Source organism: Quercus lobata, chromosome 8 (assembly GCF_001633185.2).
Source record: "Quercus lobata isolate SW786 chromosome 8, ValleyOak3.0 Primary Assembly, whole genome shotgun sequence".
Classification (NCBI taxonomy): Eukaryota; Viridiplantae; Streptophyta; class Magnoliopsida; order Fagales; family Fagaceae; genus Quercus; species Quercus lobata.
The window spans coordinates 29277935-29287184 of record NC_044911.1 but is presented as its reverse complement, the minus strand read 5'-3'; the positions used below and the strand labels follow the sequence as shown (position 1 = coordinate 29287184).

The window sequence follows — 9250 nt, the reverse complement described above, 5'->3', positions numbered from 1 at the left end:
ATAAGGGATCCGAATGCAGCGATGCACTCTAACACCAGGGAGCTGCAGCCCGAGGGCATTCCGAGATCGCCGCCACCAATTTAGCACCCAACACGAGATCAGCGGCTCGAATTTTTGGCCTGGGGCAGACTAAGCCTACGAAGCGAGCGTGCTGGACCGACGTAAACGACAAAAAAAAAGAAAAAGAGAGGGGTGCAACACGAGGACTTCCCAGGAGGTCACCCATCCTAGTACTACTCTCGCCCAAACACGCTTAACTGCGGAGTTCTGATGGGATCCGGTGCATTAGTGTTGGTATGATCGCACCCATCAGCATAAGCGCGTTAAATCCTTATAAAGGATCCGAATGCAGCGATGCACTCTAACACCAGGGAGCTGCAGCCCGAGGGCATTTCGAGATCGCCGCCACCAAATTAGCACCCAAAACGAGATCAGCGGCTCGTATTTTTGGCCTGGGCAGACTAAGCCTACGAAGCGAGCATGCTGGACCGACGTAAACGACAAAAAAAATCCGAAGAAAAAGAGTGGGGTGCAACACGAGGACTTCCCTGGAGGTCACCCATCCTAGTACTACTCTCGCCCAAACGCGCTTAACTGCGGAGTTCTGATGGGATCCGGTGCATGAGTGTTGGTATGATCGCACCCATCAGCATAAGCGCGTTAAATCCTTATAAAGGATCCGAATGCAGCGATGCACTCTAACACCAAGGAGCTGCAGCCCAAGGACATTTCGAGATCGCCGCCACCAAATTAGCACCCAAAACGAGATCAGCGGCTCGTATTTTTGGCCTGGGGCAGACTAAGCCTATGAAGCGAGTGTGCTGGACCGACGTAAACGACAAAAAAAATCCGAAGAAAAAGAGAGGGGTGCAACACGAGGACTTCCCAGGAGGTCACCCATCCTAGTACTACTCTCGCCCAAACACGCTTAACTGCGGAGTTCTGATGGGATCCGGTGCATTAGTGTTGGTATGATCGCACCCATCAGCATAAGCGCGTTAAATCCTTATAAAGGATCCGAATGCAGCGATGCACTCTAACACCAGGGAGCTGCAGCCCGAGGGCATTTCGAGATCGCCGCCACCAAATTAGCACCCAAAACGAGATCAGCGGCTCGTATTTTTGGCCTGGGGCAGACTCAGCCTACGAAGCGAGCGTGCTGGACCGACGTAAACGACAAAAAAAATCCGAAGAAAAAGAGAGGGGTGCACACGAGGACTTCCCAGGAGGTCACCCATCCTAGTACTACTCTCGCCCAAACACGCTTAACTGCGGAGTTCTGATGGGATCCGGTGCATGAGTGTTGGTATGATCGCACCCATCAGCATAAGCGCGTTAAATCCTTATAAAGGATCCGAATGCAGCGATGCACTCTAACACCAGGGAGCTGCAGCCCGAGGGCATTTCGAGATCGCCGCCACCAAATTAGCACCCAAAACGAGATCAGCGGCTCGTATTTTTGGCCTGGGCAGACTAAGCCTACGAAGCGAGCGTGCTGGACCGACGTAAACGACAAAAAAAATCCGAAAAAAAGAGGGGTGCAACACGAGGACTTCCCAGGAGGTCACCCATCCTAGTACTACTCTCGCCCAAACACGCTTAACTGCGGAGTTCTGATGGGATCCGGTGCATGAGTGTTGGTATGATCGCACCCATCAGCATAAGCGCGTTAAATCCTTATAAAGGATCCGAATGCAGCGATGCACTCTAACACCAGGGAGCTGCAGCCCGAGGGCATTTCGAGATCGCCGCCACCAAATTAGCACCCAAAACGAGATCAGCGGCTCGTATTTTTGGCCTGGGGCAGACTAAGCCTACGAAGCGAGCGTGCTGGACCGACGTAAACGACAAAAAAAATCCGAAGAAAAAGAGAGGGGTGCAACACGAGGACTTCCCAGGAGGTCACCCATCCTAGTACTACTCTCGCCCAAACACGCTTAACTGCGGAGTTCTGATGGGATCCGGTGCATTAGTGTTGGTATGATCGCACCCATCAGCATAAGCGCGTTAAATCCTTATAAAGGATCCGAATGCAGCGATGCACTCTAACACCAGGGAGCTGCAGCCCGAGGGCATTTCGAGATCGCCGCCACCAAATTAGCACCCAAAACGAGATCAGCGGCTCGTATTTTTGGCCTGGGGCAGACTAAGCCTACGAAGCGAGCATGCTGGACCGACGTAAACGACAAAAAAAATCCGAAGAAAAAGAGTGGGGTGCAACACGAGGACTTCCCAGGAGGTCACCCATCCTAGTACTACTCTCGCCCAAACACGCTTAACTGCGGAGTTCTGATGGGATCCGGTGCATTAGTGTTGGTATGATCGCACCCATCAGCATAAGCGCGTTAAATCCTTATAAAGGATTCGAATGCAGCGATGCACTCTAACACCAGGGAGCTGCAGCCCGAGGGCATTTCGAGATCGCCGCCACCAAATTAGCACCCAAAACGAGATCAGCGGCTCGTATTTTTGGCCTGGGCAGACTAAGCCTACGAAGCGAGCATGCTGGACCGACGTAAACGACAAAAAAAATCCGAAGAAAAAGAGTGGGGTGCAACACGAGGACTTCCCTGGAGGTCACCCATCCTAGTACTACTCTCGCCCAAACGCGCTTAACTGCGGAGTTCTGATGGGATCCGGTGCATGAGTGTTGGTATGATCGCACCCATCAGCATAAGCGCGTTAAATCCTTATAAAGGATCCGAATGCAGCGATGCACTCTAACACCAAGGAGCTGCAGCCCAAGGACATTTCGAGATCGCCGCCATCAAATTAGCACCCAAAACGAGATCAGCGGCTCGTATTTTTGGCCTGGGGCAGACTAAGCCTACGAAGCGAGCGTGCTGGACCGACGTAAACGACAAAAAAAATCCGAAGAAAAAGAGAGGGGTGCAACACGAGGACTTCCCAGGAGGTCACCCATCCTAGTACTACTCTCGCCCAAACACGCTTAACTGCGGAGTTCTGATGGGATCCGGTGCATTAGTGTTGGTATGATCGCACCCATCAGCATAAGCGCGTTAAATCCTTATAAAGGATCCGAATGCAGCGATGCACTCTAACACCAGGGAGCTGCAGCCCGAGGGCATTTCGAGATCGCCGCCACCAAATTAGCACCCAAAACGAGATCAGCGGCTCGTATTTTTGGCCTGGGCAGACTAAGCCTACGAAGCGAGCATGCTGGACCGACGTAAACGACAAAAAAAATCCGAAGAAAAAGAGTGGGGTGCAACACGAGGACTTCCCAGGAGGTCACCCATCCTAGTACTACTCTCGCCCAAACACGCTTAACTGCGGAGTTCTGATGGGATCCGGTGCATGAGTGTTGGTATGATCGCACCCATCAGCATAAGCGCGTTAAATCCTTATAAAGGATCCGAATGCAGCGATGCACTCTAACACCAGGGAGCTGCAGCCCGAGGGCATTTCGAGATCGCCGCCACCAAATTAGCACCCAAAACGAGATCAGCGGCTCGTATTTTTGGCCTGGGGCAGACTAAGCCTACGAAGCGAGCGTGCTGGACCGACGTAAACGACAAAAAAAATCCGAAGAAAAAGAGAGGGGTGCAACACGAGGACTTCCCAGGAGGTCACCCATCCTAGTACTACTCTCGCCCAAACACGCTTAACTGCGGAGTTCTGATGGGATCCGGTGCATGAGTGTTGGTATGATCGCACCCATCAGCATAAGCGCGTTAAATCCTTATAAAGGATCCGAATGCAGCGATGCACTCTAACACCAGGGAGCTGCAGCCCGAGGGCATTTCGAGATCGCCGCCACCAAATTAGCACCCAAAACGAGATCAGCGGCTCGTATTTTTGGCCTGGGGCAGACTAAGCCTACGAAGCGAGCGTGCTGGACCGACGTAAACGACAAAAAAAATCCGAAGAAAAAGAGTGGGGTGCAACACGAGGACTTCCCAGGAGGTCACCCATCCTAGTACTACTCTCGCCCAAACACGCTTAACTGCGGAGTTCTGATGGGATCCGGTGCATTAGTGTTGGTATGATCGCACCCATCAGCATAAGCGCGTTAAATCCTTATAAAGGATCCGAATGCAGCGATGCACTCTAACACCAGGGAGCTGCAGCCCGAGGGCATTTCGAGATCGCCGCCACCAAATTAGCACCCAAAACGAGATCAGCGGCTCGTATTTTTGGCCTGGGCAGACTAAGCCTACGAAGCGAGCATGCTGGACCGACGTAAACGACAAAAAAAATCCGAAGAAAAAGAGTGGGGTGCAACACGAGGACTTCCCTGGAGGTCACCCATCCTAGTACTACTCTCGCCCAAACGCGCTTAACTGCGGAGTTCTGATGGGATCCGGTGCATGAGTGTTGGTATGATCGCACCCATCAGCATAAGCGCGTTAAATCCTTATAAAGGATCCGAATGCAGCGATGCACTCTAACACCAAGGAGCTGCAGCCCAAGGACATTTCGAGATCGCCGCCACCAAATTAGCACCCAAAACGAGATCAGCGGCTCGTATTTTTGGCCTGGGGCAGACTAAGCCTATGAAGCGAGTGTGCTGGACCGACGTAAACGACAAAAAAAATCCGAAGAAAAAGAGAGGGGTGCAACACGAGGACTTCCCAGGAGGTCACCCATCCTAGTACTACTCTCGCCCAAACACGCTTCACTGCGGAGTTCTGATGGGATCCGGTGCATTAGTGTTGGTATGATCGCACCCATCAGCATAAGCGCGTTAAATCCTTATAAAGGATCCGAATGCAGCGATGCACTCTAACACCAGGGAGCTGCAGCCCGAGGGCATTTCGAGATCGCCGCCACCAAATTAGCACCCAAAACGAGATCAGCGGCTCGTATTTTTGGCCTGGGGCAGACTAAGCCTACGAAGCGAGCGTGCTGGACCGACGTAAACGACAAAAAAAATCCGAAGAAAAAGAGAGGGGTGCAACACGAGGACTTCCCAGGAGGTCACCCATCCTAGTACTACTCTCGCCCAAACACGCTTAACTGCGGAGTTCTGATGGGATCCGGTGCATGAGTGTTGGTATGATCGCACCCATCAGCATAAGCGCGTTAAATCCTTATAAAGGATCCGAATGCAGCGATGCACTCTAACACCAGGGAGCTGCAGCCCGAGGGCATTTCGAGATCGCCGCCACCAAATTAGCACCCAAAACGAGATCAGCGGCTCGTATTTTTGGCCTGGGGCAGACTAAGCCTACGAAGCGAGCGTGCTGGACCGACGTAAACGACAAAAAAAATCCGAAGAAAAAGAGAGGGGTGCAACACGAGGACTTCCCAGGAGGTCACCCATCCTAGTACTACTCTCGCCCAAACACGCTTAACTGCGGAGTTCTGATGGGATCCGGTGCATTAGTGTTGGTATGATCGCACCCATCAGCATAAGCGCGTTAAATCCTTATAAAGGATCCGAATGCAGCGATGCACTCTAACACCAGGGAGCTGCAGCCCGAGGGCATTTCGAGATCGCCGCCACCAAATTAGCACCCAAAACGAGATCAGCGGCTCGTATTTTTGGCCTGGGGCAGACTAAGCCTACGAAGCGAGCGTGCTGGACCGACGTAAACGACAAAAAAAATCCGAAGAAAAAGAGAGGGGTGCAACACGAGGACTTCCCAGGAGGTCACCCATCCTAGTACTACTCTCGCCCAAACACGCTTAACTGCGGAGTTCTGATGGGATCCGGTGCATTAGTGTTGGTATGATCGCACCCATCAGCATAAGCGCGTTAAATCCTTATAAAGGATCCGAATGCAGCGATGCACTCTAACACCAGGGAGCTGCAGCCCGAGGGCATTTCGAGATCGCCGCCACCAAATTAGCACCCAAAACGAGATCAGCGGCTCGTATTTTTGGCCTGGGGCAGACTAAGCCTACGAAGCGAGCGTGCTGGACCGACGTAAACGACAAAAAAAATCCGAAGAAAAAGAGAGGGGTGCAACACGAGGACTTCCCAGGAGGTCACCCATCCTAGTACTACTCTCGCCCAAACACGCTTCACTGCGGAGTTCTGATGGGATCCGGTGCATTAGTGTTGGTATGATCGCACCCATCAGCATAAGCGCGTTAAATCCTTATAAAGGATCCGAATGCAGCGATGCACTCTAACACCAGGGAGCTGCAGCCCGAGGGCATTTCGAGATCGCCGCCACCAAATTAGCACCCAAAACGAGATCAGCGGCTCGTATTTTTGGCCTGGGGCAGACTAAGCCTACGAAGCGAGCGTGCTGGACCGACGTAAACGACAAAAAAAATCCGAAGAAAAAGAGAGGGGTGCAACACGAGGACTTCCCAGGAGGTCACCCATCCTAGTACTACTCTCGCCCAAACACGCTTAACTGCGGAGTTCTGATGGGATCCGGTGCATGAGTGTTGGTATGATCGCACCCATCAGCATAAGCGCGTTAAATCCTTATAAAGGATCCGAATGCAGCGATGCACTCTAACACCAGGGAGCTGCAGCCCGAGGGCATTTCGAGATCGCCGCCACCAAATTAGCACCCAAAACGAGATCAGCGGCTCGTATTTTTGGCCTGGGGCAGACTAAGCCTACGAAGCGAGCGTGCTGGACCGACGTAAACGACAAAAAAAATCCGAAGAAAAAGAGTGGGGTGCAACACGAGGACTTCCCAGGAGGTCACCCATCCTAGTACTACTCTCGCCCAAACACGCTTAACTGCGGAGTTCTGATGGGATCCGGTGCATTAGTGTTGGTATGATCGCACCCATCAGCATAAGCGCGTTAAATCCTTATAAAGGATCCGAATGCAGCGATGCACTCTAACACCAGGGAGCTGCAGCCCGAGGGCATTTCGAGATCGCCGCCACCAAATTAGCACCCAAAACGAGATCAGCGGCTCGTATTTTTGGCCTGGGCAGACTAAGCCTACGAAGCGAGCATGCTGGACCGACGTAAACGACAAAAAAAATCCGAAGAAAAAGAGTGGGGTGCAACACGAGGACTTCCCTGGAGGTCACCCATCCTAGTACTACTCTCGCCCAAACGCGCTTAACTGCGGAGTTCTGATGGGATCCGGTGCATGAGTGTTGGTATGATCGCACCCATCAGCATAAGCGCGTTAAATCCTTATAAAGGATCCGAATGCAGCGATGCACTCTAACACCAAGGAGCTGCAGCCCAAGGACATTTCGAGATCGCCGCCACCAAATTAGCACCCAAAACGAGATCAGCGGCTCGTATTTTTGGCCTGGGGCAGACTAAGCCTACGAAGCGAGCGTGCTGGACCGACGTAAACGACAAAAAAAATCCGAAGAAAAAGAGAGGGGTGCAACACGAGGACTTCCCAGGAGGTCACCCATCCTAGTACTACTCTCGCCCAAACACGCTTAACTGCGGAGTTCTGATGGGATCCGGTGCATTAGTGTTGGTATGATCGCACCCATCAGCATAAGCGCGTTAAATCCTTATAAAGGATCCGAATGCAGCGATGCACTCTAACACAGGGAGCTGCAGCCCGAGGGCATTTCGAGATCGCCGCCACCAAATTAGCACCCAAAACGAGATCAGCGGCTCGTATTTTTGGCCTGGGGCAGACTAAGCCTACGAAGCGAGCGTGCTGGACCGACGTAAACGACAAAAAAAATCCGAAGAAAAAGAGTGGGGTGCAACACGAGGACTTCCCAGGAGGTCACCCATCCTAGTACTACTCTCGCCCAAACACGCTTAACTGCGGAGTTCTGATGGGATCCGGTGCATGAGTGTTGGTATGATCGCACCCATCAGCATAAGCGCGTTAAATCCTTATAAAGGATCCGAATGCAGCGATGCACTCTAACACCAGGGAGCTGCAGCCCGAGGGCATTTCGAGATCGCCGCCACCAAATTAGCACCCAAAACGAGATCAGCGGCTCGTATTTTTGGCCTGGGGCAGACTAAGCCTACGAAGCGAGCGTGCTGGACCGACGTAAACGACAAAAAAAATCCGAAGAAAAAGAGAGGGGTGCAACACGAGGACTTCCCAGGAGGTCACCCATCCTAGTACTACTCTCGCCCAAACACGCTTAACTGCGGAGTTCTGATGGGATCCGGTGCATTAGTGTTGGTATGATCGCACCCATCAGCATAAGCGCGTTAAATCCTTATAAAGGATCCGAATGCAGCGATGCACTCTAACACCAGGGAGCTGCAGCCCGAGGGCATTTCGAGATCGCCGCCACCAAATTAGCACCCAAAACGAGATCAGCGGCTCGTATTTTTGGCCTGGGGCAGACTAAGCCTACGAAGCGAGCATGCTGGACCGACGTAAACGACAAAAAAAATCCGAAGAAAAAGAGTGGGGTGCAACACGAGGACTTCCCAGGAGGTCACCCATCCTAGTACTACTCTCGCCCAAACACGCTTAACTGCGGAGTTCTGATGGGATCCGGTGCATTGAGTGTTGGTATGATCGCACCCATCAGCATAAGCGCGTTAAATCCTTATAAAGGATCCGAATGCAGCGATGCACTCTAACACCAGGGAGCTGCAGCCCGAGGGCATTTCGAGATCGCCGCCACCAAATTAGCACCCAAAACGAGATCAGCGGCTCGTATTTTTGGCCTGGGCAGACTAAGCCTACGAAGCGAGCATGCTGGACCGACGTAAACGACAAAAAAAATCCGAAGAAAAAGAGTGGGGTGCAACACGAGGACTTCCCTGGAGGTCACCCATCCTAGTACTACTCTCGCCCAAACGCGCTTAACTGCGGAGTTCTGATGGGATCCGGTGCATGAGTGTTGGTATGATCGCACCCATCAGCATAAGCGCGTTAAATCCTTATAAAGGATCCGAATGCAGCGATGCACTCTACACCAAGGAGCTGCAGCCCAAGGACATTTCGAGATCGCCGCCACCAAATTAGCACCCAAAACGAGATCAGCGGCTCGTATTTTTGGCCTGGGGCAGACTAAGCCTATGAAGCGAGTGTGCTGGACCGACGTAAACGACAAAAAAAATCCGAAGAAAAAGAGAGGGGTGCAACACGAGGACTTCCCAGGAGGTCACCCATCCTAGTACTACTCTCGCCCAAACACGCTTAACTGCGGAGTTCTGATGGGATCCGGTGCATTAGTGTTGGTATGATCGCACCCATCAGCATAAGCGCGTTAAATCCTTATAAAGGATCCGAATGCAGCGATGCACTCTAACACCAGGGAGCTGCAGCCCGAGGGCATTTCGAGATCGCCGCCACCAAATTAGCACCCAAAACGAGATCAGCGGCTCGTATTTTTGGCCTGGGGCAGACTAAGCCTACGA

The 9250-nt window shown here is 52.3% G+C and overlaps 27 non-coding genes across 27 annotated transcripts; all 27 read right to left on the bottom strand.

The window, feature by feature from the left end:
- Positions 1-189: 189 nt before the first annotated feature.
- LOC115958729 lies at positions 190-308 on the bottom strand. Its single transcript, XR_004084651.1, has one exon. It is a non-coding gene; the product is annotated as a 5S ribosomal RNA (ribosomal RNA).
- Positions 309-526: 218 nt separating this feature from the next.
- Positions 527-645, bottom strand: LOC115958755. Its single transcript, XR_004084676.1, has one exon. It is a non-coding gene; the product is annotated as a 5S ribosomal RNA (ribosomal RNA).
- A 219-nt stretch (positions 646-864) lies between these two features.
- LOC115958728 lies at positions 865-983 on the bottom strand. The gene has a single exon (XR_004084650.1). It is a non-coding gene; the product is annotated as a 5S ribosomal RNA (ribosomal RNA).
- Positions 984-1202: 219 nt separating this feature from the next.
- Positions 1203-1320, bottom strand: LOC115958756. The gene has a single exon (XR_004084677.1). It is a non-coding gene; the product is annotated as a 5S ribosomal RNA (ribosomal RNA).
- Positions 1321-1535: 215 nt separating this feature from the next.
- LOC115958739 lies at positions 1536-1654 on the bottom strand. Its single transcript, XR_004084660.1, has one exon. It is a non-coding gene; the product is annotated as a 5S ribosomal RNA (ribosomal RNA).
- A 219-nt stretch (positions 1655-1873) lies between these two features.
- Positions 1874-1992, bottom strand: LOC115958727. Its single transcript, XR_004084649.1, has one exon. It is a non-coding gene; the product is annotated as a 5S ribosomal RNA (ribosomal RNA).
- Positions 1993-2211: 219 nt separating this feature from the next.
- LOC115958726 lies at positions 2212-2330 on the bottom strand. Its single transcript, XR_004084648.1, has one exon. It is a non-coding gene; the product is annotated as a 5S ribosomal RNA (ribosomal RNA).
- Positions 2331-2548: 218 nt separating this feature from the next.
- On the bottom strand, positions 2549-2667 carry LOC115958754. The gene has a single exon (XR_004084675.1). It is a non-coding gene; the product is annotated as a 5S ribosomal RNA (ribosomal RNA).
- A 219-nt stretch (positions 2668-2886) lies between these two features.
- LOC115958724 lies at positions 2887-3005 on the bottom strand. Its single transcript, XR_004084646.1, has one exon. It is a non-coding gene; the product is annotated as a 5S ribosomal RNA (ribosomal RNA).
- Positions 3006-3223: 218 nt separating this feature from the next.
- Positions 3224-3342, bottom strand: LOC115958737. Its single transcript, XR_004084659.1, has one exon. It is a non-coding gene; the product is annotated as a 5S ribosomal RNA (ribosomal RNA).
- Positions 3343-3561: 219 nt separating this feature from the next.
- On the bottom strand, positions 3562-3680 carry LOC115958735. The gene has a single exon (XR_004084657.1). It is a non-coding gene; the product is annotated as a 5S ribosomal RNA (ribosomal RNA).
- Positions 3681-3899: 219 nt separating this feature from the next.
- Positions 3900-4018, bottom strand: LOC115958723. The gene has a single exon (XR_004084645.1). It is a non-coding gene; the product is annotated as a 5S ribosomal RNA (ribosomal RNA).
- A 218-nt stretch (positions 4019-4236) lies between these two features.
- On the bottom strand, positions 4237-4355 carry LOC115958753. Its single transcript, XR_004084674.1, has one exon. It is a non-coding gene; the product is annotated as a 5S ribosomal RNA (ribosomal RNA).
- A 219-nt stretch (positions 4356-4574) lies between these two features.
- On the bottom strand, positions 4575-4693 carry LOC115958741. Its single transcript, XR_004084662.1, has one exon. It is a non-coding gene; the product is annotated as a 5S ribosomal RNA (ribosomal RNA).
- Positions 4694-4912: 219 nt separating this feature from the next.
- Positions 4913-5031, bottom strand: LOC115958734. Its single transcript, XR_004084656.1, has one exon. It is a non-coding gene; the product is annotated as a 5S ribosomal RNA (ribosomal RNA).
- Positions 5032-5250: 219 nt separating this feature from the next.
- LOC115958715 lies at positions 5251-5369 on the bottom strand. The gene has a single exon (XR_004084637.1). It is a non-coding gene; the product is annotated as a 5S ribosomal RNA (ribosomal RNA).
- Positions 5370-5588: 219 nt separating this feature from the next.
- Positions 5589-5707, bottom strand: LOC115958703. Its single transcript, XR_004084626.1, has one exon. It is a non-coding gene; the product is annotated as a 5S ribosomal RNA (ribosomal RNA).
- A 219-nt stretch (positions 5708-5926) lies between these two features.
- LOC115958740 lies at positions 5927-6045 on the bottom strand. Its single transcript, XR_004084661.1, has one exon. It is a non-coding gene; the product is annotated as a 5S ribosomal RNA (ribosomal RNA).
- A 219-nt stretch (positions 6046-6264) lies between these two features.
- On the bottom strand, positions 6265-6383 carry LOC115958733. Its single transcript, XR_004084655.1, has one exon. It is a non-coding gene; the product is annotated as a 5S ribosomal RNA (ribosomal RNA).
- Positions 6384-6602: 219 nt separating this feature from the next.
- On the bottom strand, positions 6603-6721 carry LOC115958692. Its single transcript, XR_004084617.1, has one exon. It is a non-coding gene; the product is annotated as a 5S ribosomal RNA (ribosomal RNA).
- Positions 6722-6939: 218 nt separating this feature from the next.
- Positions 6940-7058, bottom strand: LOC115958752. Its single transcript, XR_004084673.1, has one exon. It is a non-coding gene; the product is annotated as a 5S ribosomal RNA (ribosomal RNA).
- Positions 7059-7277: 219 nt separating this feature from the next.
- LOC115958680 lies at positions 7278-7396 on the bottom strand. The gene has a single exon (XR_004084606.1). It is a non-coding gene; the product is annotated as a 5S ribosomal RNA (ribosomal RNA).
- Positions 7397-7614: 218 nt separating this feature from the next.
- LOC115958732 lies at positions 7615-7733 on the bottom strand. The gene has a single exon (XR_004084654.1). It is a non-coding gene; the product is annotated as a 5S ribosomal RNA (ribosomal RNA).
- Positions 7734-7952: 219 nt separating this feature from the next.
- LOC115958669 lies at positions 7953-8071 on the bottom strand. Its single transcript, XR_004084595.1, has one exon. It is a non-coding gene; the product is annotated as a 5S ribosomal RNA (ribosomal RNA).
- Positions 8072-8290: 219 nt separating this feature from the next.
- Positions 8291-8410, bottom strand: LOC115958747. Its single transcript, XR_004084668.1, has one exon. It is a non-coding gene; the product is annotated as a 5S ribosomal RNA (ribosomal RNA).
- Positions 8411-8628: 218 nt separating this feature from the next.
- On the bottom strand, positions 8629-8747 carry LOC115958751. The gene has a single exon (XR_004084672.1). It is a non-coding gene; the product is annotated as a 5S ribosomal RNA (ribosomal RNA).
- Positions 8748-8965: 218 nt separating this feature from the next.
- On the bottom strand, positions 8966-9084 carry LOC115958658. Its single transcript, XR_004084586.1, has one exon. It is a non-coding gene; the product is annotated as a 5S ribosomal RNA (ribosomal RNA).
- Positions 9085-9250: the final 166 nt, after the last annotated feature.